This window comes from Amblyomma americanum, chromosome 10, assembly GCF_052857255.1.
Source record: "Amblyomma americanum isolate KBUSLIRL-KWMA chromosome 10, ASM5285725v1, whole genome shotgun sequence".
NCBI lineage: Eukaryota > Metazoa > Arthropoda > Arachnida > Ixodida > Ixodidae > Amblyomma > Amblyomma americanum.
Window position 1 is genome coordinate 93,203,798 of NC_135506.1, and position 27,610 is coordinate 93,231,407.

At 45.4% G+C, this 27,610-nt stretch overlaps 1 protein-coding gene and 1 long non-coding RNA gene across 4 annotated transcripts in view; one reads left to right on the forward strand and one right to left on the reverse strand.

The window, feature by feature from the left end:
• Nucleotides 1–27,610, reverse strand: part of LOC144108553 (uncharacterized) — a 111,100-nt gene that overhangs the window by 25,172 nt on the left and 58,318 nt on the right. The window lies entirely within an intron of this gene.
• On the forward strand, nt 1,344–26,515 carry LOC144107812 (uncharacterized). Of its 3 annotated transcripts, none has more exons than XR_013309397.1 (4): nt 1,344–1,484; nt 12,229–12,268; nt 16,713–16,781; nt 20,515–20,544. It is a non-coding gene; the product is annotated as an uncharacterized LOC144107812 (long non-coding RNA). The 3 variants fall into 3 exon arrangements; XR_013309396.1 differs by lacking the exon at nt 12,229–12,268 and adding an exon at nt 26,023–26,515 and having other exon boundaries at nt 1,379–1,484; nt 20,515–20,697; XR_013309398.1 differs by lacking the exons at nt 12,229–12,268; nt 16,713–16,781 and adding an exon at nt 26,023–26,515 and having other exon boundaries at nt 1,362–1,484; nt 20,515–20,697.

Genomic DNA, 27,610 nt, shown 5'->3' on the forward strand with positions numbered 1-27,610 from the left:
ACAGTGCGAAAACGACATAAAGAAAAGGGAGAACAGACAACAGCGCTGTGTGTGTACTGTTCTCTCCTTCGTTACCTGATATTGCTGGTGACTTGTTTTTTTCTCTACTTACCATGGCTGCTAGTGACAGCAGTCATTGATGCCTCGATCGTCACGATTCTCTGAAAATCCTATTGGCAACTTGCATATGAATTCGGGCAGCTCATCTAAACAGGTAAGCAGTTTTTTGCATGAAAGACAAATGAACTTTCTATTGTCTTAAATAAACTTCCATCCTATTTCTAGTTCCTGTGAAATCTTTTTGAGAGCGGAAAAAGCCATAACCAACGAGGCCGTATCATTCATTGTAAACGAGGGGTTGTTAATTGAGCATGTCAATGAGTGGTGCAAAATTTGAAATCATTCAGAACTCGGGAAGCCTTAGTCAAAATTTCAAGCTTATATTTATGACCGCTTTTGGACATCTGATTTCAATAATCTTATATTATATAGCACCGGGAGTGGAAGTCGGGTTTTCAGAGCAAACGTGTAATAGTAAAAGAAGAATTTCAAAAGCAAACTTTTTACTACCTGTTGAACCGGCATATTTACTGAAACGTTGCTCGCTTCGTGCGTGTTGCGCTTATTTGGCAGAAGTTCAAACTCACTTCAATCAGCAGCACTTTCTATCTTCCAGTTTTTCGCCTCGGTCTTTGAAGTCTTGCAGTCCTCGCTGCATCTCTCACTTAGCCAAACTTTCCTCTCACCACAAACTAACTATTGCTTGAAAGTCCTCATCTCTCTCATCGTGCGTCACTGAAAAATCTGTTTTTTCCTGATCTGTCCTCTTGTAGCGCCGGTCCACTAGGCTTGCTTCTCTGTCAGTAACCATATTACTTCGCTTGCCAGTCAAAGCGCACTACTACATGTGCATCTCAAACATACTGCAGCAAGCTGTAATCCGCACAACGCTCGAATCAATCACGCGCAGGCTTGCAGCTGCTTAGCTCGCACAACCGCGATGTGGCTTGCTAATGCAACGCAGTCACTCGCTATGGCCACTGCGTTTTTCAGCACTAGATGCCAACGCCCACGAAACGAGTACTTGCTCTTTGAATCTACAGACAATCTCGATAAAGCAGTGTGGCGTATCTCTCTGCCTGGGGAAAAGAACAAACAATTGAACTGAAGGAAGGGCACTCGTTTATCGATCCGAACAAAAGACAATGTCCATATGAATCGGTCACGTAAGTTGCAAGCTCGCCCTCTGATACGTCGACCACTAGCCACTGCCCTGCATTTTTCGTCCAAGATTACATCCGATAAAACATTTGCGCACTGGGGTTGTGCATTGTCCCTGGGGTGAAGCATTATCATAGAGCCAGAAATAAAACGTAATTTCTAACTGTCTGGCATCGTAGACACAGAACTGAGCAGTCTTTGAGCAACACGATCAGCAGACATCGATACAGGACACCAAGTAGTTCGCACTGCCTGCGCTATGGGTAAGGGTCAAGAATATTTATTTTCAGAATTGTACTTTATGTTTGTTTTCGTCCAAGCGTGCGTAAGGCCACTTGGTGCATTATATCTAATACATCGTCACACTGCTTATTGGTGCTGTGTGACAGTTCTTCAACCTTACTTTAACATTAAGACCTGGTGTTGGCGACACAGACGAGCCTTTCTTTCTCCCTACTTATTCAGCTAAGCTGCATAGACACAATGGCATCACTACTCCTGTCAGCGCATTGTCGCATATAGTTGAACAGGAGCTCTCCTTCAACTGTGTACGTGCTAAATTTCTAGATCACATAACTCTGATATGAAGGCGGAAATTACAGGCAGTTAGTGCATTATACGGCTCGACACCACAGGTTTGCGGATATTCGTAATGGTTGGATGATTTCCCAACTTTGCTACTGAAAATATGCAGGTCACATTCAGACGCGATACCTGAAGCGAGCCAAATACGTCTACTGCTCGTAACTACACAAAGTAGAAGTCAGTAGCGACAGCAAGAAATAGCATGAGACAAGGCGTATCGGAGAGCTGCCAACGTCTACCTTCGACCATTCATGGCGTCCCCTTATAGGAGGGCACAAGACAAAGTCAACTGTTCAGCAGGTGTAGTCCATTCCACAAATCGCGCATAAGTTTGTAGCATAAGTCTGTCAGTCAATGCCGATCGTTTGTGTAAATCAAATGCGTGTGTTCACGCAAATTTACTTGCTGAATGACCTGCGATCACTCTTAAAGGACTCGTAATGACCATTCTTTACCAAGGGAAGAGGTGCGGGCGATAAAGCACTTTCCTGAGGCACACCTCGCAATACAGCTCTTTCCGAGCTTAAGGTCCCCCTTAACAGTACTTGCAGAGATTAATAAAAAATTAACGAATGCATAAGCCGCGGTAAATGGCTTTTTGCCCCGATGCCATGCAAGCGATTCAGTATAGAGCTTTGCCGCGCTCTGGCATCATTTTTCTTAATGTCAAAGAAAATGGCAAATGTGGAAAGTACAAAAAAACTCTCGTGTTCCAAGTGGCATACCAAACCCGCCAAGCAACCAGGATCACTCGAGCCACGGCGGAATCAATTCATGCGTGAAGTAAATGGCCTTACTTTGGCAGAAAGTGTGACAATATGTTTTATCTGGATCTAAAGTCAACATAGCTACCGATTCCCAACTTTGTTGTCTCTAAAGAGCGACCAGTGCGACACTTCACTCTGGAGGACACTTGATAAAAATGAGTAGCTTTGTAAATATATATATATATATATATATATATATATATATATATATATATATATATATATATATATATATATATATATATATATATATATATATATATATAGGAAATGAGGGGCTCGTTTGACAAACATATTAAGGAAGCCAACAGTCACGGAAACCAAGGGGCATAGGGGAATATTTTTAATCTTTTTTTTTGTAGTGCCAATCAATCGGTTTAAAGGAAATTACTTATAAAGCACCGGACGCGATATTCGGAAGTCGTGGGTTCGGATCCCACCGGCGGCATGGTTGTTTTACCTGCTGCTTTATAAGTAATTTCCTTTAAACGGATTGATTGGCACTACAAAAAAAAAGATTAAAAACATTCTCCTGTGCCCCTTGGTTTCCGTGACTGGTGGCTTCCTTAATATATATATATATATATATATATATATATATATATATATATATATATATATATATATATATATATATATATATTGGCTGACTCATCTTAGGAAGCGATTTCAAAAAAGTAGGCGGCAGCCGAGAGTTTAATTTCATTTAATAAGGAAATCGGCCGCACAAGAGAATAATTCCAAGTTTCTAAGAACGCCCGGAGAGTGCATATCGTGTTTCAGCGGTAAAAAGACGACTTCAGATTCCTCTTTAGTGCACCTCTCTTTACCCGAGCTGTGCGAGAGTGCACCTCAGAATTTAAGCAAGGATGCTTGTGTTGTTATAATCTTCTTCGCAATACTTCAGATTTAAACAGTGGTAACGTCATCGACAAGGAAAGACAATGCTTGAGGCGTACTCGCACATTTATTGGAACGAACGGATATTACATGCACACGCCAAGTAACTATTCAAACAAAAGAAAAGCCCTACTAAAGGCTGCAGTAGCATGCCAGGCCGACAACGAGGCAGACCTCTCCTGTTCCATTAATGTACTCCTTCTCATTCCTCCAACAAAAGGATTTCAGTGATTCAAGTGTCGTAAAAGCCCCTGAAAGTGCCCTGAGTGAGAAAGAATACCCCACGTGATAGATGGCTGACTGAGACCGGTCGTTACCTTCACGTAAACTTTGCATTCCCGCGATGGCTTCTCGGTTAAGGTGCGTTCGCACTTTTCTAAAAATCCGACGAGCGAAGCGGATTCGCTTCGCCGCAAAAAAGGGACCTGTTCTCATCTGTTGACACCCGGGCGAGGCGGAAGCGCCGCGCCGCGGCTGTTTCTGGCTTTTCCACACACTTTCCGGCCACCGCGCCACCGCTCACGGCGTATACAGATATTGTTAGAAAAGAGCATAAATCGATGCTGTCTGTGTACCACAACCGCATGCATGCTCACGTAGGCACATTCGCATTTTTAGTTCAGCGTATGTTCTGGTGTCTGCGGATAAGTGAGACAGAAACTGCGCCATTTCTTTTCCCCAAAAACCAATTTTCACTATGCAAATAGACTCGCCACGAAAAGCCCAGCCTAGTGGCGCCATCTGATTGTCAGGACAGGAACCAGTACTTCAACCCCAAAATTTGTCCGTGGATTACCTCCGGTTAAACCTGGAGTGACGCGATAGCTACAGCTGGCCGAGTGGAATTTGCTCAGCTGAAACGCAAAGTCAGCCTCTTGCCGCTACGTTGTTGTTGTTGCCTTGGTTTCTTTGGGCGTTCCTTCTTCATCTTCGTCCCACTTTACACAGCGCATACGCACAGCTGTTGAACTCGGTTTCGCCGGCGTGCCGCGCCGCCGCAGCAGCAGCTGCTCCGCACCACGGCGGCGGCGCAGCCATGGCGTGGCTGCGCCGCCACGGTCACGCCACGCTGAAGGCTCGAAATGCTACCGTAATGCAGCTAAAATGACGCTCCTCTTAATCCTAGTAGCAGCAGAATCGTCACTCTAAATAAAAAATAAAGCGAATTTATAACTTACACGTTTACCTATAGGCGAGGTGAGACGAAGCAATGGACCGGTGTCCCATTTACGGCCAGTGAAAGCGCGGAAAAAGGCAGCAACGACGACGAATCCATTCCGAGGCGAGGGGTCCTGCTTCGAAAGGTGCCGTCATGTTTGTCGTCGCGGAATTTTTCCGGCGGCAGAAATCGGTCCCGGACCTGTCGGCGTCTCCGCGCCGCTTTCCGCCTTCGTCGACATCAAACGCGGCCGAATCTGACCGAATCCGCTTCGCTCGCCGGAAATTTGGTGTAGTGTGAACGCCCCTTTAGTCTGAATGGAGGGAACTACCAAGTGACCCTCGTCGAAAGGACTATGTGGCGACCTTTACAATATTTACAGCACATGACCGAGTTGGAGCCCTTAGAGATCTCTAACGACTTCCCGTACTCCCTTAAACGCATATTGATATATTGGCCAATCTGGGCCATGTACACTCCCTGCCAACCGCGCTGTTAAATGTGCTATATGGTATGATTCCAGCTCGTCCAAGTATTTTTTTCTGTGAGTTAAGCCGTTCTAGAAACTGCACACAGGCCGCTCAGAGTACAGAGGAGTTATGCATGATCCATGCTCTGAGGATCAAATGGCGCGAAGCCGTTAATTTCATTACAACTGCGAAGACTATTGAGACAGTCTGTTCGTTGCTCACTTAATACAGTTTGCGGACCTTGGCGGTTAGATATCATAAGCAAAGAGCAAAATGTGAACTTTCTTTAAAAAACGAACGGCATCACGCGCACGCTTCTTTATAACACGTAAATTGCTTGATTGGTAGGGAGGACTTAGAACTGTGCGGTGAAAACAACAAAATGATTCGAAAGAAACGAGAGTAGATAGGAACAAAAGATCTTAGTGAAGAAACAAAAGGTACATAACGGCGTTATCGCGGCATCCGCTGCCCCACAACTGAATGGAAGACGGTCCGGGAATTCTGCGAACCAAACTCGTGTCTCGTTTATCGCTCCTGCGACCGATTACGAAAGCCGAAATGGGGCAAGAACTGGCGCGAAGTTTTCTATAGTTTTTTTCTTCTTGAATGCTCAAAGTCAAAGGTACGAGGCTTCAGCCCATTTTTTTTTATTACGCGACATGCGACTTATCACGAACGATTGCAGCCGCTCGCAAATTCTTCTGAGCTATTCATGATAATAGCATGCGAGTTGCACGCTTTAACTGGAAAGTACTTGATCAGCTTTGCACTGAGTGCGGCCGAAAGGGTCGGAAATTCTACTATTCGAAGATTGCCGGGCGCGCTTGTAACTGCCGCCATCGCCTAGTTGTTCATTTGTTTCTTGGCGCAAGTCAGCACAACAAAGAGTTTTGTTTTAAAGCATTTCTTGTCTCTCTGGCGAAGTCTTCCTCCTTACGGACTGTTGTCACCACCATGTGACAACAAAAAGGAATCGAAGGTGTCTGCTAAAAAATGTGTCGTGGTTTCCGCATTGTTTCCAGTTTGGAGTCATGCGTTTACTGCGAAAGGGTCTAATAAAATGTACTAGAAAGGCAAGAATCGCGGAGTTTCTCTGTGCGCTTTTGGTCTTTGCTCACACTTCGTAAAGTTTTGCAGGCTGTTTTTTCACCCTCTTCAACTCAGCGGTGTCAGCACGATCCCTTCGTTAGTTGGGCAAGTTCCCACCAGATTTCTATGGAGCCAATGTTACGACGGGCATCAGCTTCTGCTGTCATTGCGATTGCTGTCTATATTTTAGGCACCTTACTATAATAGTTCATTTCAAACTTACGTAGAGTAACAACACTAAGAGGAAATTGCAATTGCACTCAGCAACAAAAAACAGCTAGTCATGAAAAAAATCATGCGCTAAAAAGTCCTGGCAGCTCGTAAACTAGTTGAAGGTGGAAATTTCATACCAAACAAGCCCGTGATAACCACTGCGACTCATATCGGCAAGTCTGTGTTTCCTTAGTAATGCATGCATACATGTCGTGTACTGTGAAGTTCTTCCGCGTCTGGTTTTCTCCTTTGACCGCCATCTGCCTCTTTCCTTTTATTAAAGTTCGCTTTTTTCCTCTCTCCGCTTAATGATTCTTATTTTGAGTCAGCCACTGTGCGTTTCCGAACTACGTCTTCAACTAATGATTGGGCTTAAAAGCTAAAAAATGCTCAGAATTACTAACATGGAGAGACTGCAATGGTATCAATTTATCGGTCGTAGCCATTAAGACTGAAACCGAGAAACAGAGCTTTCTTGAGGAAAAAAAAAAGCTGTAACGCTCTAGGTTACTCAAGGGCTGGGCAAAGAAAAAATTTTCTTCCGTATTGACCTTGGTATATTAAAACAGTCTAGAGCTGCAGTATTCACGGAGATGATAATGCATATCAAATACTTAATCCATCGACCATGAACCGATGAATGTTAAAAGTGACCTCAGTGGTAAGAGGTGGTGGCAGGGTAGTTTTTTTTAAATTTTTAACCTTGGCCCTTTGAGGCGCCGCTCACTGTTTTCCTTTCAAAACTTTTGCTCCTCCTAAAGAGCCTACGCACGCCTCAAAAAGCAGCCAGGTTTTCAACACAAAGCAAAGGTAAGTCGTTTTACTGGAATGTCCAAATTGTGCACAAAGTGTAACACTGGCTCAAAATTGTGACATCTAAATGCCATGACTGATAAAAGAAGTAATTGAGGCATCACAGATCAAATATCTTCTTAAAATTACGTTTTTTTGTCAGCTGTAAAGATAGAAAAGAATCCTACCTTTATAGGTGACAAAACCTGCTTATTAGGAGTATGGTATAGGACGCCCTGCCAGTTTCACTACTTTAAGAGATATTATTTGCTGAGTTTGCTAGCTAAGGAACGAAAGAACCAAAGTTGCGATTCGAAGAGCACTGAATTTGTCTTTGGCAGAGAAATCACTCGCAGATATTTATTGTATATATTTAGACATTTTCTTTCATATTTACGCGAAGGCAAACTTTCCTCCTAGAGTACTCCCTTCACATCCGTTCTCTTTTTTCTCTGTCTCCAATCCTCCAACTATATTTTTCCTGTGGTCTACCGCAGAGGCGTCCGCGTTCCCTATAGGTTATCCTTAAGCGCTAGGACAAGAAGGATGCTGATCCTGACGGCACCGAGGTGTGGATAGCTACTGAAACATCCTTACATATGCATTTTCGTCTGCATTACCATCACACATAGCACCAGTCTTGTACACGTTACAGAAAACAAGTAACCAATTACAATTACAATTACTCCATCTGAAATGTATCTGATTACAGTGGTGAATTAGCGTCTCCGAAAATTAGGTTAATAATTACAAAGCAGTAATACGTTACTCTCGCGTTACTTTTCTTCGAACTTTATTGTCATAACAAACACAAACACAGTCAAACTACAATAAGCTAGTGCGGCTTTGCTTGGTATTTTTTACACGTCGGTGTATTTAAACAGAAGTTGTTTTTCAAAATTGACATCGCTGATTAGCAACGTTCCCTCGTAAGACATCAGCCACTCCACAGAACACTTTCGATGCAAGCGCTGGACGGTAATACGTTGCGCAACAGCTCGTACTTTCGCAATGCTTCAATGCCAATGTCAACGACCTCCATGAAGCGCTCCGCTTTGTTCCGCTCAGTTTATGGGTATACTTTAGTTCTATCTAGAGTCCACAGCGATCAGCTTCGGCAATCAATTTTATGTAAAGTCCGGACTATCTTTAGGTCTCTCACTTACTTCATTGTTGCGTGAGATATACATGTCAGCGATGGACCAAAGAATTCAAGAAAACTTTATGGGCCTGTATGTGAAGAAGATGTACTGCTGTGTAGACGATTACTTTGCCTTCTTACCAGAAGTACGACCTGACCGCATGATGACTACCACTTTTGAAATCCTACGCATCTACAACACTTTGCCAGGCGGACTCAAGTTCACCTGTGAGTTTCCTGTTGACAACGCGATACAGTTTTTATATGGCCGTGTCAAGTTCTCTGAGTCATCCCAGGTCTAAAACATCGCTTCATGACTACCCTTCTGGCCAATTCCAAGGTCATTAAAAAGTAATTGCAACTTCACATCTAAAAGCTGTCGCCACTAAATCATGTCAGCATTCCTTACGAAGGAGTGTCAATTCGCAGACTTAGAGGCAGCGGACATACCCGAAGCACGTGATCATTCAGGCCTGTGGGTAGCTTATTACATGGGTTAATGGTTTGTATAATTCAAAAACCCTGGGAGAGAAACTCGCAGATTCGCAATGGTTCCTTATATGCATAGAGTACCATATGGTTTAAAAAAAAGCCACAGTTCGGTATAACGTGCCTGTTGTCTCACCCTCCAGAAAAATTCTCTAGGATTGGTTCGTAAGTGGGGAGCCAGCGGGGCAAAGGCAAAAAAAGAAAAAGAACAAACGGGTGCAGTTTCAACCATATATAGGGCTCCGTTCGTCACGCGTGGCATCGGCGTTGTCTACAAGTTGCCCCGGTCATGTGGTGCCTCGTACATCGGACAGACTGGCCGATATATAAATAAGGGATTCGGAGAGCATCGCAGATTGTAGGAGGGTGAATCGCTTAAACATTGCCACACTTGTGACGCAAATGACGACGAGAAAAAGAAAAACTGCACAGCTTTTTCTTCTGGTGTGACTATCCTTTTTAGACACCGGCTTCAATTGGTTCGGGAATGAATGGAGGCCTTCCACATAAACATATGCTAGGGATCTTCCATCAGTCAACCATCGGTCAGTTTGACTGATAGAGAGTAAGATTTGCTAACCACACTTCATTAGGGTATCAATTAGAGAATCGGCCCCGTGGCACCTTCGGCGTTGTTTTTGACTCATGCCGGTTGGTGATGTTTTGCTGACGATTGGTGCGGTTTGCCAGTTTTGAGTTCCTTGTCCTATTCTGTCGCCATTTCCTTTTAATACCTGTATGCTCTGGAATAAACCTTCAGTTGCGAGTTAGCTATCTTCCTTGTTGGGCTTTGTCCTTCGTCTTTTCTTGTGCTATTGCCTACGATGGTTGGTCACAGTTCTGCGGAACCTTGTTACGGGGTGGTAATGTCGTTCGGCAACATGGCGTAGCCTGAGCCGCCTGTTTCGACTGTGTTGCCTGTGTGCGTACATGTCATGCGCGCGGTTTCACCAAGCCGGGGAAGCAGTTTGTTTTAAATATTCTTGAAACGTTTCGCGTCGAGCGCAATGGCAGTTCAAGTCTGAACCCCCTTATCAAGACAACTGAAAAATCTTATCCAGGCGAGCGACCCAATGCTCTACCATTGGAAAACGCGGACAGAAGGCGAGCCGAGTGTTGTCACCGAAGAAGCGTTCTTGACCGTGAGTGGACGATGAAGCTAGACGGCTTTGACCTCAGCGTGTTGCGAAGAGTGGCGTACAAATTTTTACACAGAGAGGTACCAACTGTCACCAATGTGATGCAGCGTTTCAAAGAGGACAACAAGCTGCCGACCGTGTCCACAGTGACGATGCAAATGATGATGAGGAAGAAGCTCGTCTTCCAGTGCAAGAAAGGCTAAGAGGGATGCCATGCACAGAGAAGGGATCCGGAAATTTCGACCACCTGGGGCTCTTTAGCGTGCTCAGGCATTGCACAGTACACGGGCCTCTAGAATTTAGCTTACATCGAAATTCGACCGCCCCGGCAGGGATCGAACCAGCGTCTTTCGGGTCAGCAACCGAGCGCCCTAACAGCAAAGCCACCTCGGCGGCTCTTCCGCAGTTTCGCCGAACTAAGAATGCCGTCGTGAAGTGCGTAGAGTTAATTCCCCCTAAGTTACCAGGACTTCCAACGATGGCGCTGACAGAAATTAAGTGAAAACCTGCAGTGTCTTTGCATGTTAATGGAATGTTTTTTTCATCATAGGCTCACCCACCACTGCTACCAAGTACACGGCATTCATTTTATTATGGTTTTTGTCCCGCTGTGAGCAATAATCAATAGAAAGCCCTAGCTCGCCGTGCCTATAGCCGACATATGGTCATGGACTAGAAGGCAAAGCGGGCAGTGGCGCGAGCACGAGCGCTCCTGCTAGGCCCGCAGCCATTGCATCATGCCATCACGATCCGACATGTCGTTCTGTATTCATCGGCTTGACACGGTTTAATATATGGCGGAGGTTGAGGGCATTCCTCACCACCCTGGTCCTGTAGCTTCGGCATCCTGCGCTGCCATGGGTGTTGGCCGCCTCTTCCCGGTCAGCGCCACCTGAATGTCTCCAGCCTACCAGACCACAACCGACCTCACCGTTCGCCCAAGCTGCGTCCCCCAACGACGACCGGAAGACGCAAAGAACCGAAGACGACCCAGCGACCGGAACTTATGACTCCACCTACCCAATAAGCCGCCCACACACTAACACAGAGCCCCCTGCCCATGCCGTTCGGTGTGTGCGTGGGTCTCAATAGTGGCTCCTGGTGACCTGTGGCCTACAAGCTCCGTGGGCCAGCACTCATCTGATAATCCTCTCAAACACTTTGGTGACAAGCCCTTCACCTCCTGCCTTTCTCCGGTCCACAATGCTGTGAAGCCCCTCGTCATGGCGTGCTTTACATTCTCAGCACCCTTCTTGTTAGCGCTCGGGAAGGAAGATCGCTCGGCGGCCCCTGGTCATGTTGCGGACTAGAAGACAAAGCGGGCAGCGTCACACTAGGAGCGCTTGTCCTAGGCCCGCAGCCATTAAATCCTACAATCATAATCCGTCATGTCGTTCTGTATTCATCAGCTTGCCGTCAAGTGACAATATTATTAGTGCCAGCGTATTAAAATATTTAAGGTAAAAATAACGCTCTTTTTTATCATGTTCAACAATATATCAAAGAGAAGAGTACGTGTTTTTTTTAATAATTATTGATATCTGGCCTACCCCAACACGTAATGAAAATAATTTTAGCACCGCTACATTATGAGCATTTTGTTAAAGATTTCGAGGCCACTTCGTTTTCCCGCTTGCGCCACAATCTAAAAGGTAATCAGGTTGTTGCAAGACATTCTAACACAGAATACTTAACGGGATGCGGCTCATATTGCTGCAAAATCCCTGCTTTAACGCAAGAATAAGAAGTGGCCGCATAGCTAGCGAGAAGGGCCTATTTTTTTATTGGTGTTGTTGTTGCCTCAAAATCATTGGCACATAAACACGCCATCTTCTTTTCCCAGTGCACTATTTTGTCAAGCCCCTCGTCTTCGAAATTCCTGAGCGCACGTATGCTAGTTAGAAAACACTGCGAATAAAATCATTTTTGCCACAATCTTCTGTATCAATACCAGTTCCGCCGCGGCGGCTCAGTCCTTATGGCGCTCGGCTGCTGGCCCGAAAGACGCGGGTTCGCTCCCGGCAGCGGCGGTCAAATTTCGATGGAGGAGAAATTCTAGTGGCCCGTGTGCTGCGCGATGTCAGTTAACGTGAAATCACCCCGGGCGGTCGAAATTTTCAGAGCCCTTCACTACGGCGTCCCCCATAGCCTCAGTCGCTTTGGGACGTTAAATCTTCATAATCCCGTATTAAATAGCAGCATTTGACTAGGGTCAGCTATAGCCCTGAAAACAAACATGTTCTTCTTGTTATCTTCCCAGTACCCATGCCGACCGCCACGAGCTGGGAAGAATGTCACAGGTAAGAACTGGACCTGAATTATCAACAAAACGTGCGTGTGATAAATGCTCCTATATACAGGCCAGAAAACTGCATTATCAGCTATATTTTGTCATCCAATATAAGCTAAGATCACTTACAGTTCCATTACAGTTTAGATCAGCCTTGTAAAAAATCCACGATAACGATACTTTTACATTGCATCTGTAAAACCCTTCCGTTGGCCTAACTGGACACATTTTGGCGCATTTAAAGGAACACTCTGCTCGGTTTTAATTCTTAGCAAACCTCTTATTTAGTGGCTTTATCTAGGAATGTTGATATTTATCCAACTCCGAAAGCCGCCTTTATTGCTGAGAAAAGCGCGCTGGAAATATTTCATGCTACACGATTTCAGCTGGCAAAACTTACGCGGTTAAAGAATTCGTGGTCACCATATTAACGCGGTAGCTTTAAGGCCCCCGCACTGCACAAAATCCTCGTCTTTATCGTGACGCCGTGTGTGTGTATTGGGCGTGTGTTTTGTATGTGTTGTGTCTGCGTGTTGTGTGTGTGCGCGTCTGTGTGTGTGTGTGTTTTGTGTCTTTCTGTCTGTCTGTGTTGTGTGCGCATGCGCGCGCGTCAACACTCAATGGTACCCATAAAAGATGGCGCCCTCATGCAACCTTCCAGGTGGCGCTTAAACTAATGATTGGTCGCGCGAGGTTGCTCCGGACAACCTGGATCCCACAAATACTGGGGGCAGCACCTGCCATCTCAGACCAGTTCCACGCACCGCTTAAACGCTGCACCACTGCGTCATGGATAGTATTTCATTTTGTGGCCTTTTTAAGCGTATTAAACCTCTGTTTTCAGTGCAATCAGCGTCTCTGTCGTCAGAATTCAGAAATCATCGATAGGCCATCTTCAATTTGTCATCAATGCACCTTTACTAAGTGAAAATATCAAAACAAAACTTCTGCTTACAAACTTACCCATTTATTAAGCAGTGGTTTATTAAATTAGATCATTTAAGTCTGGTCTCTCTTTTTCCAGCTGCATACATGTCGTGCACATTGGATACAATGATGGTCCAGTGTTTCTAGGTTTAAGGCTGCCTACTTTTCGGATTTCAACTTAACTCCCGCGATACGCAGGTCATTGACCCCTCAATTTCTCACACTGCTGTGCATTGGGTGCTGAAAATTTCTCACCCTTAAGATGACACATAAATTCATAATTGCAATGGTCCTTGTTATAGTTCTGCGCTGCTTTTTACTTCTTCAGTGATGCACCAACTCGCTCAGTTTTCGGTTCTTCTGCGGTTGTAGTAAATTCTAAAGTTTTCTTATCCGCATTTATTGCACTAGAAGGTCACTGGTAACTTTTACGCACTCTGCAGGCACGTGTCTATTAGAACTAATCCGGAGGTTCTAAGTCTAGCAATATCGTTTATTGCCGATGCATGTCCGAATAGAAAATAGTAATGGCGACTGAAAGTCGAAACCGCGGCTGCGCGAACAGATCAGCTTCAAAGGCCGCTGCCCGAGACCGATAGATATCACCACAGAACACACCTCGTGATGACGATGATTATGAATGCATCGGGCTTAATGGCACATACCCGTGGCGGGGGATTGGCCAGGGTGGATTGCGGATACAAACGCACTCATGGACGAGGAGTGAAGCATTTGAATAATTTGTGTCTTAGACTAGAATTTGTACCAGAAAGGGAAAAATACTGGAAAGAAAAAGCAGTGAATCCTCACTGTAGCAGAGCAATCTACCTGATGTAACTATATAATAGAGAGAGACGGGCTAGTTGGTGACTATTCAAAAAAGGCAAGGGACGAGGAAGAAACTAACAGCAAAGAGCGCGGAACTTCAACTGGTTTATTACAACAGTGCGTCACATTTATACAATCATCGTAATCACATTGTAACATAACAAACGATCATCACGTAACCACTGTGCGCAAGCGTGTACAGGACATCATGCAATCTGGATAAGAATACTCTCTATCAGACAGGTTTACCGAGGTTTTGCTGACACACGAGCCGGATTCCTTCTTGATACAGTAGGCCTCATACACTTCTCTGCTTAGTTTAGACCCAAGCTTTTTGAGGCTAGTGGTATCGCGGAACCGAGGCGTGCAACCACGGCAGTGGCGACAATGGTCGGCCACATGCCCTCCCCCCGCCAATGCGCCTACTCCTGCGTGGTGCTCCTGAAGTCTGACATTTATACAACGTCCAGTTTCTCCGATGTAGCTTTTGCCACAGGACAGGGGTATACGGTAAACGACCCCCATTTTTCACGGGACAAATCTTTCTCCGTGCTTGATACCGCATTTTTCCTTGTGCTTTCCCTGCACCTTGTTGCATAGGCCGGCCAGTTTTTGGGGTGCGGTGAAGACCACCGGCACGTCACCCTTCTGAGCCACTTTTTTCAAGTGATGTGAAGTCTGGGGGTTGTATGGGGTGGCAACGGATCTCTTGCGTTGCGCTTCTTCCCTGCGGTGGTGCTCAGGTACGCCCCTGGCTTCACTGGCAAGGGCCTCTAGCACAGAGGTGATTAACTCCCCAGGGAAAACAGCACTGGTCAGCCTTTTTAGCTGGAAACCCACGCTTTGTGCAATTTCATGATTACAAGACTTGTTCGGAGCAGCACGCAAGCAGTTTTTTGCGATACCCCTTTTAACAAGCTTGGAATGAGCTGATTGGTGGCTTAAAATAGCTTTTTTTTTTAGCGAGGTTGATACCTCCAGCACGCTTGGGTTTCGCTGACAACAATGCTGTGGAAAAGAGCAACCTGTGCAAAAGAACTTTGCAAGCGTGAGGAAAAGCGACGTACGTGTTAAAACGAAATTCATAAATTTTTGCAAGGACCTCAATCTGGTTTCTTTAGCTAATGATATTAGTAAATGCAGAGGCAACTGCTTGAATGTCTTCTTCACGGCTAGGACTCAGAAACCTGAAATACCCTTCAGAACGATCACTAGTGAAAGTAGCTCATGGCAGCAATGTGTTTGCCGGCTTCTTTTAAAAAAGCTCGCGTTAATCAATGTGGATGATCATTTCGACACAAAGAAGTCCCAAATTGTGTCGCATTACTTTGAGGGCAATCGCCGGGTCAGTTACGCTTTTTCTGTTGATGTTGAGCATTACATTGTTTTTCCTTGAGAGATATTGGTAATGTGCCATTCATCATTGGATAAACCAGCCAAGCGAGCTCCAGCCAATCCTTATTCTTTCAGTTATTTCCCTCACACGATCCGGATCTCTGGTCACTACCTGCACCAAGTAGACGTATTCACTTACTACTTCCAGTGGATCGCTACCTGTTTTCTAAACTGTTGCACCCTTGCGAGACTGTTGAACATGACCTTAGTTTTGTGCATATTAACTTTCAGACCCATCGTTCTGCCCTGCCTGTCTAAGTCATTGATCATGCTTTCCAGCTCATCTCCTGAGTCACTTAATTAAAAGGCAATGTCGTCTGTGCACTGCAGATTAGTAACGTATTCTTCAACAACTCTTCTCCCCATCAGTTCCAAATTCAGGCCTCGGAATACCTCCCATAAACAGGCGGTGAATAGCATAAACGAGATATTGCCTCCCAACCTGACACTCTTTCTTATTGAAATTTTACTGCTTACGTAATGAAGCTGGTTGGTCTGTAATTGACGTCATTGACGTATCCCTTTCTTATGGATTAATATGATGTTATCGTTTTTCTGAGGTCCTGGTAAGGTCGAATTCATAAGGCATTGCGCAATATAAAGGTTAAAGCAAGATTCCTATGAGCTCTGTGTCGTACGGGTGTTGTTCTTTCGTTCTAGAACACCTTCTGAGTAAATGGCAACAACATAGTCGTCACCTCTGATAAACAAATTTCATTATATGCTTCCTGTTATTGACTTGACACGTGACTCAGCAATTAATTTGCCAGCAATTATTTAGATTATTTTTCCGAAGGAGAAAGATGTTGTCAACTGTATTGGCCTTATAATGCTATATTTTATAGAAATAAAGAATGCGAACAAGCCTCACATGCAGTCAAATCTGTTAATAGTATCCGTTCCATAAGGAGCTCAAAAACGCACAAAATAATATGTTCTAAATGTGTTTTCGTATTCGGGGGATGAATACGTTGCAGTGATTGTGTGTGTGTCTCTCTCCTTATGTGTGTGCTCTGTGAGCGTACATGTCTTTTTTTTGTAATATAGCTTCATTTAGGAACCAGCTAAGGGTTAATATTCTTGAGGCTATACGATTATACGAGTTAAAACTGAGACTATACGATTACCTCCTGATTGATTCGCACTGAACGGGCACTAGAAGAGATTGTATTCCAAATTTATATAAACAAACAAGCCAAATTGATATCAGTTGCTTCATTATGCAATTTCGGAGTGCCTCAATTTGCATCTAAAGATCTAGCCCTAGCGTCCTGTGGAAGATTTTAACCACAGTTTTGTTTCAGCGATGAAGATATCGTCTCGGGTGAGGTCATTTCTGGCCAAAGTGCACAGGAAACCATCAGAAAGCCCAAGTAAGCGAACATTTATCTGTATGAATGGTGGTGCGGGGCTCATAGATGTAAATATGAATTGTTGGACAACTGGCAAACTTAGTTATTATCTCGGAAAATAAAAGAGAGCAAACAGACGGCGAACGCAGAAAGAACGGGCAGCCGCACTCGCACTTGAGCGCGAGTCTTTTTTTGTATTTTTCTAGATACAGGGCCGACTAGCTGAAATGTCGGTATAAGTTCAGGCATTCTCGAGGCATGAAACATGACTGGTAGGAGCTAAGGTTGGATTTGTGAGGTTTGCTTTCAGTTTGTTTTCAGTTGTCTGGTCAGTGATGTTAGATAACTCCTCTTATCAAATTCTTGTTTTCTTGCTGTCGAAATCAAATTTGTGACCCGGAAATACCGCACACACTGATCACCTATGAGCCCTCGCCAGCCGCTTAGGAAGGCAATGGCGCTAAATGAACGACAAAGATATTAGTAATTCCCGACGATAAAGTAAATAGATGCAGAGCCTAAATGTGTTTTTATTTCTATGTTCTAACTATCCTCCTCCTAGGAACGCAGCCACCATGGAATTTGCATGTTTAAAGTGGATATTACTATCATAACATCCAGAACACATGCTCATCAATTAGGCGTCAGATTGTGATTTGAGGAAACGATAGCAAATAAATCGAACTATCCATTTTTCAGTTGGATACGCTTCTCTTCTCTCTAAGCCGAATGTCTGCTTTGTGCCCTTATAAAAGCGGTCTACAGACTTCTTACAGACTCTATTGCCTTCCTAAAATATTTCATTTTGTCTATTGATACTCTATAGACTGTCTATAGACAAAAGTCTACTAAAAGTGTATGGCCATAATTCTAAAGGCTGTCCATAAAGTTCTGTCTATAAAGTACATAGACTGTCTATAGATAAATCCTAGGAAACAGTCTGCAGGCAATACAAATGCTACAGATTGTCTACAGACTATCTGTAGCATTTGCATTATCTGTAGACTGTTCTCGATGATTTGTCTATAGACAGTCTATAGCCTTTATAGACAGAAGTCTATGGACATCCTAAAGACTCTCTAAAAAATGTTTGTAAGGGTGGTGAAGTAAATCTTTTCCTTTCCTCGTGGATCACCCGCAGTCAATTTCCCTATTTCCCAGCTTGTCCCAAGTGAAGTTAATAAAATGCTGAGAACTCTGCTCCTTTGTTATATTACATACCTGGCAGTGCTCTCAGCGCTGCCTTTAGGATTCGTAAACCGAATGAGAAAACTGCAGTGCACAGCACTAGCACACATGAAGCCGAGGCTTACCATTATTCATGCCACTCACGGACAGTACAATGAAGAAACCATCGTTTTGCTGTTCGAAATTGTCGTGCTTATGAGGGTGGTGTTTGTTGGGAGCAGGCCATGTTGGCCGCTTGCGATGGAACGTAAACAAGCAGTAAGACAAGCTTTTGTGCAAACTGGCTTGAGTATTCTCACCTAATTGCAGCGCAGAAAACGAACGTGTAGAAGAAAAAACACACATGCACGGACTCTCCTTCCGTCTGTACGTCTTTTTTTCTTGTTAATGTGCTTTCTTTATGATTCAATTATGTCTATATACAGCCAGAACCCATTCGCGAAAGCCTCCGCTTTCACTTTGTTTCAATTCAAGTACAAACCAGAAACATGATAGTGCTCTTCTGATGTTTTTTTTTTTCAAACGTCTTATCACGTAATCGAAATCGCTGATTCGCAGCATCGCCCAGAATCCGCGAAGGAGCCGCAATATGCGTCGCCGTACATTCATAACCCAGTTGCGGTTGTATTATTACGGCTGCAGGCCTGCCTAGTGTGGTCATAACATAATACGCTGAAGCCCTTCATAAAAAAACTGAAAGGCCGTCCACAAAAAAAAATTATGCACGCGACATCCAAATAAGTTGCTGTGCCTTATGTGGAGGTCTCTCACAGTTTGAAAAAAGGGGGTGGCAGGCACCGAATGAAGTTTGTGTTTTCAGCCCCCAGAGCAGCTGAGCATCATAACCACTCAGACACCACGGCAGTTTGCACTGAAAGCATCCAACACTCTTTGTGTCCCATGAAAGTACAGGACAATGTTTTCTTTCGTTTTGCAACGATAGCCTTATTAAGAATTGCCTTTGAAGAAAGGAAGGGCGCAGTAAGTGTCTTCTCTCTGAACACCTAACCGCGCCCTGAGAGAAGCGAGAGAGGTAGTGAAGCGCCGTAGTCCATGAAGGATTCCGGGTAAATTTAGAACACATAGCACTGTACACGGCCGCCTAACCTATGTGGTCGAAATTATTCCGGAGCCCTCCACTGCGGCATCTCTTTCTCAATTTCTTTTTTGACTTCATGCCCTATGCTCTCACTTAGGGCGAAGTTGAGGTGTCTAGCAAGATGTGAGACAGTTTACTACGCAATTTACATTTCTTAGAAACCACCATTTGTTGCGTTTTGCTTTCATACAAATAGAAGCGCGGCCACCGCGGCTGGGATTGAACTCGCGCTATCGGGCTCGATAGCCGAGCGCTCTAACCACTGAGCCAACGCGACGGGAAAAGCCGTTATTGGCTAAGAGACCCAGCGGATATGTACGTGTTCACACGAAAACAAGCGGGAGTGCGAAGGGCAGAGGAGCGGAGGGAAGACTGGAGCAGTTAGTTATGAGGAATAAAAATGTTGGCAGGGGTTTTACGTAATGAAAACGGGTAGACTTGCAAAAGCAGGTGTTCATGCTTCATTTGGAGGAGAAAATTAAGCTCAGCCTTACGGGTATTATCCGATTTCTTTACTGGGTTAGTGCCTATATATGCATAATTGCTCATTCTCTGTTTAAAATTCATATGCGGCTGCTGTTCCTCATGCCATTACTAGCGGAGTTGCGTAGCGGTTAAACGATGCGCCACTGCACTGCCATGTGGCTGTCTCTATCACAGCCACCGGTAGGGATTGTGTGTTTTATGTTGCTCCTCCTGAGCAACCTTTTGCGCGGCTGGCGCGACGCTCCTCCGAACTTAACCGAGTACTCGGGTGAGCCTAACAGCCCGAGTTTACTACTCTGGTCGCTAGGCAGCGGTACAAGATCGAAACAACGTACGTACGGTGACAAGATTCTTGGTCGGTGTTCTGGAGCAAATCAGTGCGTTCGCACTGAAATAAAATGTGCATTATCTCTCATACTCTCGAAGAGCACCAAAAAAAAGTTTTAAAAATTTGGCGGTTTTCGAGGAAAAAAAATGACACAGTAAATGTTTCATTTCTACGTGGACACAAAACCACGCCGCGAGAGAAGGTAAGAAGGCGGGAGTGAAAATAGAAAGAAACAAGTAAGTCCCGTAGTGGAGGTCTCCGAAATAATTTCGACCACCTGGGAATCTTTAACGTCCACTGACATCGCACAACACACGGCCGCTTTTTGTGTCTCGCCTCCATCGAAACGCGGCCACCGCGGTCGGGTTCGAACCCGGGTGCTCCGGCTCAGTTGCCGAAAGCGCTAACCTCTGAGGCACTCCAGCGGGTACAGCACTTCAAACGCACGGTTTCGAAAGTGATCACGACTTGAGTGAGAGAAGGAAGAGAGGAAGAAACGCTGCAGTAGAGAACATTGTAAAATTGCTTGTAAAAGAAAGTAAAGGCACAGTAATCATCGTTCCCCATTCAACCATGTTTAGGTACCTGTGGCACAAGTAGATGGCGCGAGAGGTGCTCTCTCACGCTCCTTTTTTCATTGTCTCCTACCGCAGGAACTCAGCGCGCCGTGTTCGGGAGCAAGCACTGAATTGGGAGCAGACCTTCAAGGCGGGCTCATCTCGACCCAGACCTGCTGAACATGTTCCCAGAAGCAAAGTCCAGACACGGCCAACCGAACGACATTTGGCACAGCCAACGCGCCACTGCAGTGCGTCGCCGTCACCACCGCGTGTAAAGTGCGTGCAACAAATCTCTATTGCATACCCAAGGTTTATAAACAACTTGCATAAAGGTTGATCGTGGATACCTGGATCGTGGATCGTGGGTAGATGGATACCTGCCTTTGGGTAGTTCCAGTGCAGCGTGGTATATAGTCTAGCCCATTTATAACTGCTACAGTTATAACGAACGTAGTGGTGCTACCGTAGTGATAACGAAGGTGATGCTACCATCAAATTATGCATTATATCAATGGCGCTGTATGTTCGGCCCCAGAATAAATAAACACGTGCTTCCCACCAGCGTGGTGACTGAAAACCGTCTCCCGGCTTCCGTGACACCCCGCGCACCCCTTCAGAGCAATATGTGATCCCAAGAAAGCCACAAAAAACGCACCACTGAAACTGATAACGAAGCGCACACCTATAACCTATTTGTCAATCGATGCGTGTGCATGGATCGGCCTCTCTTGGGCGGGCGTGAGACATGGGCAGCTTTGAAGCGAAACTGCTGCACACGGTTTTCGATCAACCACTGGCAGCTATCTAAGAGCTTTGAATGCTAGCCACGTGGTATACCTCACTAGCATCACTAGCATCGAGCAGTTAAGACTGCCATAGAAAACCAATGGGGGATGTTTTAACCATAGACAAAACGTTAATAGCAAAAAACATGCATGCCTGCCAATGGGAGATGTGCGGATATATTGATTGTCATAGTTAGATCTTCCGAGATATGACAATTGCGTTCACAAACTTTTTCCTGTCGAAAAACGATTTTGTCCAGAATTGCTGGGTGTGTTTTGCTGGCAGTCTGGGTCTAAACCGGACAGCATGGCATCTCACTTGTTAGGTGGAGGGTTTTATATGCTAGCTATGTTCGGATGTTTTTGAGATGTCCATACCATGTGGTGTATCGTTGCTATTTCGTCGAAAAATTAGCATTTGCTCTTGTATACGGTGTGGTATGTTTTATGCATGAGATAGGAACTGCAGGTTTAAAGTCTTCTGATGATTCTTTTTGTAAGCGGTTTCCGAATTCGAGTTTATACTTGTCGACAAAGTCTGTAGCATAGTGGTCGATGGACACGTGAAAACGAATTTCGTTGCCGCTCTTTCTTTCCTTTTTCCCCTTTTTTTCCCTCCACACGTGTAGGGTAGCCCACTGGGCATCGCCTGGTTAACCTCCCTGCCTTTCCGTTTCTCTGTTTCTCTCTCTCTCTCTCTCTCTGTAATGTTGTCCGGAAACCAGTCTACGTTCTCCCTCTCTCTCTCTGTAATGTTGTCCGGAAGCCAGTCTATGTTCTCTCTCTCTACCATGGTATATGATGTAATGTCCTCATGTAAGAGTAATGGTTCCGTCTTCTGTGTTTTCGAATGCGGGGCCTGTTTCTGAGCTCTGGGACAGTGGCATGGGTGCCATTGTTCACAGGAATAGACTCATGAGCAGAAGTCCGAGTGGTTGTCGGTTACTCTTCATGCGCTTTGATTGTTACACCTCAGAATTCTTTGGCTGTTTTGAAAAGTCGACCTCTGATGTTTTTACGGTAGGCCTGTTACGTTACATTAGACTATTATAATCGGATTGTTCTAAGTAGTGATCGCAAGCCCAATGGCAATTCGTTCTGATTTGTCGGGGTATATTGTGTATGAGAGTGACATGTGAGTTATTTACATTTACTCAGTTATTTTGCCAGCTACATATGATGCGGCTTCCTTATAAAGAACAAGGGCTGACCCTGAATATTGTTCTGGGGGGAATATTGTCCTGCCTTTGTGTCTTTCTGTGTGATGTTCTGGGTCCATGTTTCTGGCTTTGAGCACTACGTGAATTTCCCTCAAAATTTTACCTGACAGCTACGCCACAAGTGATTGGCTCTGCGGACTGTGCCATGTGTTCCGTTCGCCTACAGTTCTTCCAGCCGCGACACCATCGCATTTTTCTCGTTTTATTGTTTATTGACCAGGCACCCTACTTTGTAATAGGGCCTATAGAAGCATCGATACTGCATGCTGGCGCCTCAGCCACACAGTATGCACGAGATGTCATAGCATGGAATCCCACCTAGAACGCCAGCGCTCTCGTGCCCACCTGTTCTCGGGAAGTCCAAGTCTGTGGTGTCCATACTCGTGTGGTGTCCATCTCGCCGGGTCGTACACGCTAAAACACTATTCTCCTCGCACATTAGCCATTCCCGTGTACTCCCCCAGTTGACTGATCTCAACTACGCAATTTCTCCGCTCCATTTTTCGCATATATTGGTCACCTGCCTAGCGACGGACGTTGTTCGTGCTGTCTGTCTCAAGCCGTATGCCAAGCCACTGATGCACTTCCAGCCTAGCACTGGACAGGTGCTATTGCCGGTGGAGGGTCACGTCAGGTTCACAGGTGCAGACAAAGAGGATGACGAAGAGCGGTTCTTTCGCTGGGCACTGCTTCCGGATAGCTTGTCGGCAACGCACTCCTCCGTGTGTAAATACACCGCGCAATATTGTTTAACTAAACAGGTTTTTCATGTGAGGATTTCGAGAAGTACCTGCCTTATGTTATAGTACAGAGTGGTTTCCACAGCTGCGCATGCATCAGAATGAAGCGAGAGGGTGGCGGGGGTGCACTCCACTGATATCACATCGTGTGACCCTAGTGGCGCCGCTGTGTAAGGCCCTGCTGGAAAAACGCAACAAGATTGCTCGCTGAGCTGAGCTGCAAGCTGAGCTGCAAACCGAGGGAACCATACTTCCTCGCGACTCGGCAGGATTAAACCGTCAGTTGAGGAATGCCACTCGAAACGCAACACTCACGACGGCGTGTAGCCCGCTTGGACCTCGCGGGTCGATTCCGCCGGATAGCAAGCCCTACGATTAACCCAAATGCTGTCGCAAACCGGAGACGCGAAGAGAAAACGACGCATTAACAGCGCGCGGTACGCGGAGCGATTGCGCCGGTCGGCCTCGAGCCCGATGTATCTGTCGCAAGGTTTCTTCTCGTGCTCTGAGGCCTATGATGCGCTGTTTCTAGACTATAACTGACAAAAACTGCAAACTATCAAAGCGGTCGCCGCAAAACAACTCCAGGGGCGCATGCGGGACGCTGTTGCACGCCCGCTCCGCTAATATCCACCAGCTGGGCAGATCATATATACACGGCCCGACTCTTACGTAGTAAGCTAAAACAAGCAGTAGTAGGAGTGGTGAACACTTTTATTTTCCAACAGTGAAAGGCAACTCCCCCCCCCCCCCCCCCTTCACACCGTGGCACGTGGCCGTCGGGGCGGGGGTGCCGCTTTAGATGCTGGCCGGGAGGTCTTGGGTCTCGGCGGCCTCTTGAGCCAATTGGACGAGCTGGAGTTCAGGGCCCGAGCTGCTTTGCAAGGTCTCCCAGGTTTCTCTGTTACCCATATTATGCCCCCTCCTCCTGGAGAGTACGGGCATTCCCATTTTATGTGGTCGAGGATCCCTCTCACCCCGCGACGATTACACTTATCGCTCCTGGCATGGGGGGATCGGTTTAGTTTGGTTTGGTTTATGGGGTTTATGGCGTTTAACGTCCAAAGTGACTCAGGCTATGAGGGACGCCGTAGTGAAGGTATCCGGAAATGTCAACCACCTGGGATTTTTTACGTGCTCTGACATCGCACAGCACACGGGCCTCTAAAATTTCGCCGCCAACAAAATTCGACCGCTGCGGCCGGGATGTAGCCAGTCATGTTCACAGCCACTTCTGAAATGCATGTTGCCAATGACGACCAATGAGCGGGCAGCGGCCGTTGCTATGGCGACCTTAATGGATAACATTACCGCGCACGCGTTATTTGTTGTATGCTCACAGTCCATGGTGCGCGGAAAGAGCAAGTTAACCCATGTGACGAGTTGAAGTTGATGACAAGGTGAGGTGCGAATAGTGAAAGGGCGGTGCAAATTGAATTGAACAGTAAATACTATGCAAATGCTATTCCAAGTTTAGGATATTCGCACAAGCTATTCTTAACAATCTAGACCACTTTGTGCATAATTATGCAGCATTGCGTGCGTACTAGAAACTTTCTGTCAGATTCTCTAATTATGACTCTTTTCATTCTTCGTGTTGCAGATACCGTGCTTCATTGTGCGAACAAACGAACGGTGAAAAATGGTATTTCTCAGAGCAGCGAGCATGGCAGTAGGTCCTCCACCATTTTTGCCGGCAAATATTTCTCTCAATTTTTTTCCTTAATAGAAAGTTATAGCATAGCGCGATCCGCGAGCAGCTACCGTGAACCGCTACCGCGCGTCGCCAATACGTACGCGCAATTGGTCGCGCAACGGTAGGCGGGGCCGCAGCTTGCCGGCACCTGGCGCCCTCTGGAACCCTCAGGGCGACTTCCGCATGCGCAGGGGCAACACGCGGAAGCAGATCACGCTGCTCTATAACTCTCTAATATCAGCGTCACGTACACCTTCGAGAAAAGAATAGCTCATCAATCCCTATAGGGTGTTAATTTCAGAAGCCTCTTACTTTAATAATAAAATTTGCTAATATTTCGACAGTTTTTAAGAATTTTGAACAGAACTAGCACATTGTGTTGTTTACTCGAACAAGTTACTAATACCCCTTTTTTTGAGTAACAAGAAAAAATCCATGTAGAGAAATATTCATTTTGAGTCGACATGATAGATGGGGCCTGAAAGAGCTAAACTTTAAATGAAATAAGAACAATAACCAGGAGTATTAAAATACTTATGTTGCTCTAAGACGCGTGGTTGGCCGAGCTGCACAGTACCTAAATATATGGTATATTTATATATAAATATAAAAATTTGCGGCTTTTCAACTACTTTTGTGGTCGCCATTGCTGAGTCTCGCCATTTTTCCCAGCGGCAGAAAGGCCAATCTAAGCCTGAACGGAGTTTTTGGGGACATGTGGTGGTAGGTGCCGAAAAAATACGTAATAATTAGTGCATTCAAAAGTTAAATGGTGCCAAATTCTGAAACGTAGAACCCTGACGCATGTGACGCTGTACCCCAGACTTCCTTAAGTGTGCTTAAGATGGCTAATTCAATTTGGTGTTTCCCACGCTGCAAAATGAATAAAGTAAAGAATATTTCTGTTTTCTTACTTAGTGCATTTGAAAGCGCGTAGGCAGTAAGGGGCTGTTCACTGCCGTGGGGTGAGAGTGTGAGGAGGACATTTGAAAGAATGTCTTCTGCCCTACTTCACTAACATGAAAGAAAGGTGCGACATTTCCCTCTGGAACACAAAAGTGCCTTATGCTCTCTATGGCCATTTGCAATTTCACCAATCTTTACGCTATGCTCTTGAGAATTATCTCTGACCAAAGTTGTATGCACCCCTCCTTTTGCAGTGCCAAGCCCAGACCATGCGACGATGAAGACGTCTCTTTGAACATTTTATCGCGGGAAATGTCGAAGATGGAGACTGATGCTGATCTAGCAAGCGCACTTAAACAACACATGAAAGGATATAGAGAGGTTATTCTTACGATACAATCTGAATTCGGTTCAATAAGGGAACTCATGGCAAAGACGACTAAGGACACCCAGCAAAACAAAGAGGATATAAGTAATCTGAATAAGCGTATGGATAACACTGAAGATGAACTACTGTCGTTGCGCAAGCAGGTAGAAGAGATATCAACAAATATCAGGCAAAGAAGAAAAGGAAAAAATTGTGTGATACAGTAAAAAGTGCTCAGCCTCAGTGGCCAACTCTGGGCCGTCCAGCAGACCCGCGAGGCGACGGCGAGGCAACACCTCGACGTCCCCACGTGGGAGACCTAAGGCCCCGTCGGCAAAAGCTCTGCAGGAATTTTAAATAAAGTTGTTACCAACCAAATACAGCAGCACGGACCTGTAAAGTACGCGAGGAGGAGGAGGAGGAGGAGGAGACGAACCGGCGCCGTGGTGTGTCGGTCACTCGAGACGCCTCTGCGCCGCAAGAGGGCGGATTACACAGACGCTGGTTAAAGCCCCTTGATAATTTTTAAGTAGCGACACTCTCCTCCGCGCCGCGCTTTCCTCCTCGATTCTCCTCGCGCCGCGGCTGCGACCTCTGCGCACGACACGCTTTTTCTCCTTGGCGCCCGCCGGCCGGCCGCCGCAGTGAGTGAAGCGCGTGTTTTTGGGCCAGGTCTGCTCTCCAGGAGTGCGCAAAATATTTGAAAAATTGTGAGAAAAGCATTGAGAATGCCCAAAGTAACGCTCATTAAGAAACTGCTTTTTTCTTAGAACTGTTTGAATGGGGAATACTGATGTAAACAAAGCTTTCAGGCGAGTTCGGTACTGCAGACGCTTTTTAAGTCACATGATAAAGTGTTTTACTTTGTGCACCTGATCTAGTACTGCCTCTGACTTTGTGTTTGTTGTTTTAGGGCGTGAACTCTGTCATCGCGGTAGAACTTCGAAATACGACCCGGGGAGGTGCTTTGAACTTCAAGATCAGAGAAGGTCGAAGCGAGACTTAGTCTATTACGCTACTGTCAAGCTATCTGTCTAAGAATAGTATATATCACGTGATCAACCGTGAGTTTGGATCATTGGTTACTTATACACTTATTTTCACCAGTTACTGGGCCAAATTATTTGATATGTAGTAAATTGCAGTTCAAACCCAAATTTGTGTTGCAACATCGAGTCATATACCGTAGGAAAGCTTAGGCCAATGCAATGACACTGTGCTAGTTAACGATACGCATTAATTTGCGTTGCTTAATTAATTTTGTATAAAACTTACCTTTGAGCTAGACGATCAAGTCATATACCGTTGAAAACCTTAGGATAAATGCAAATGCTCTGAAATAGTTAGTGATCCCTATTAATGAGCATTAATGAGCTAAATGCAGTCAAAACCACCCTTTGCATTATAGCATCGAGCCATATACCTTTCGAAAGCTTAGGTTCAGTGCAAATGAGCTGTGCTAGTTATCGACCTGA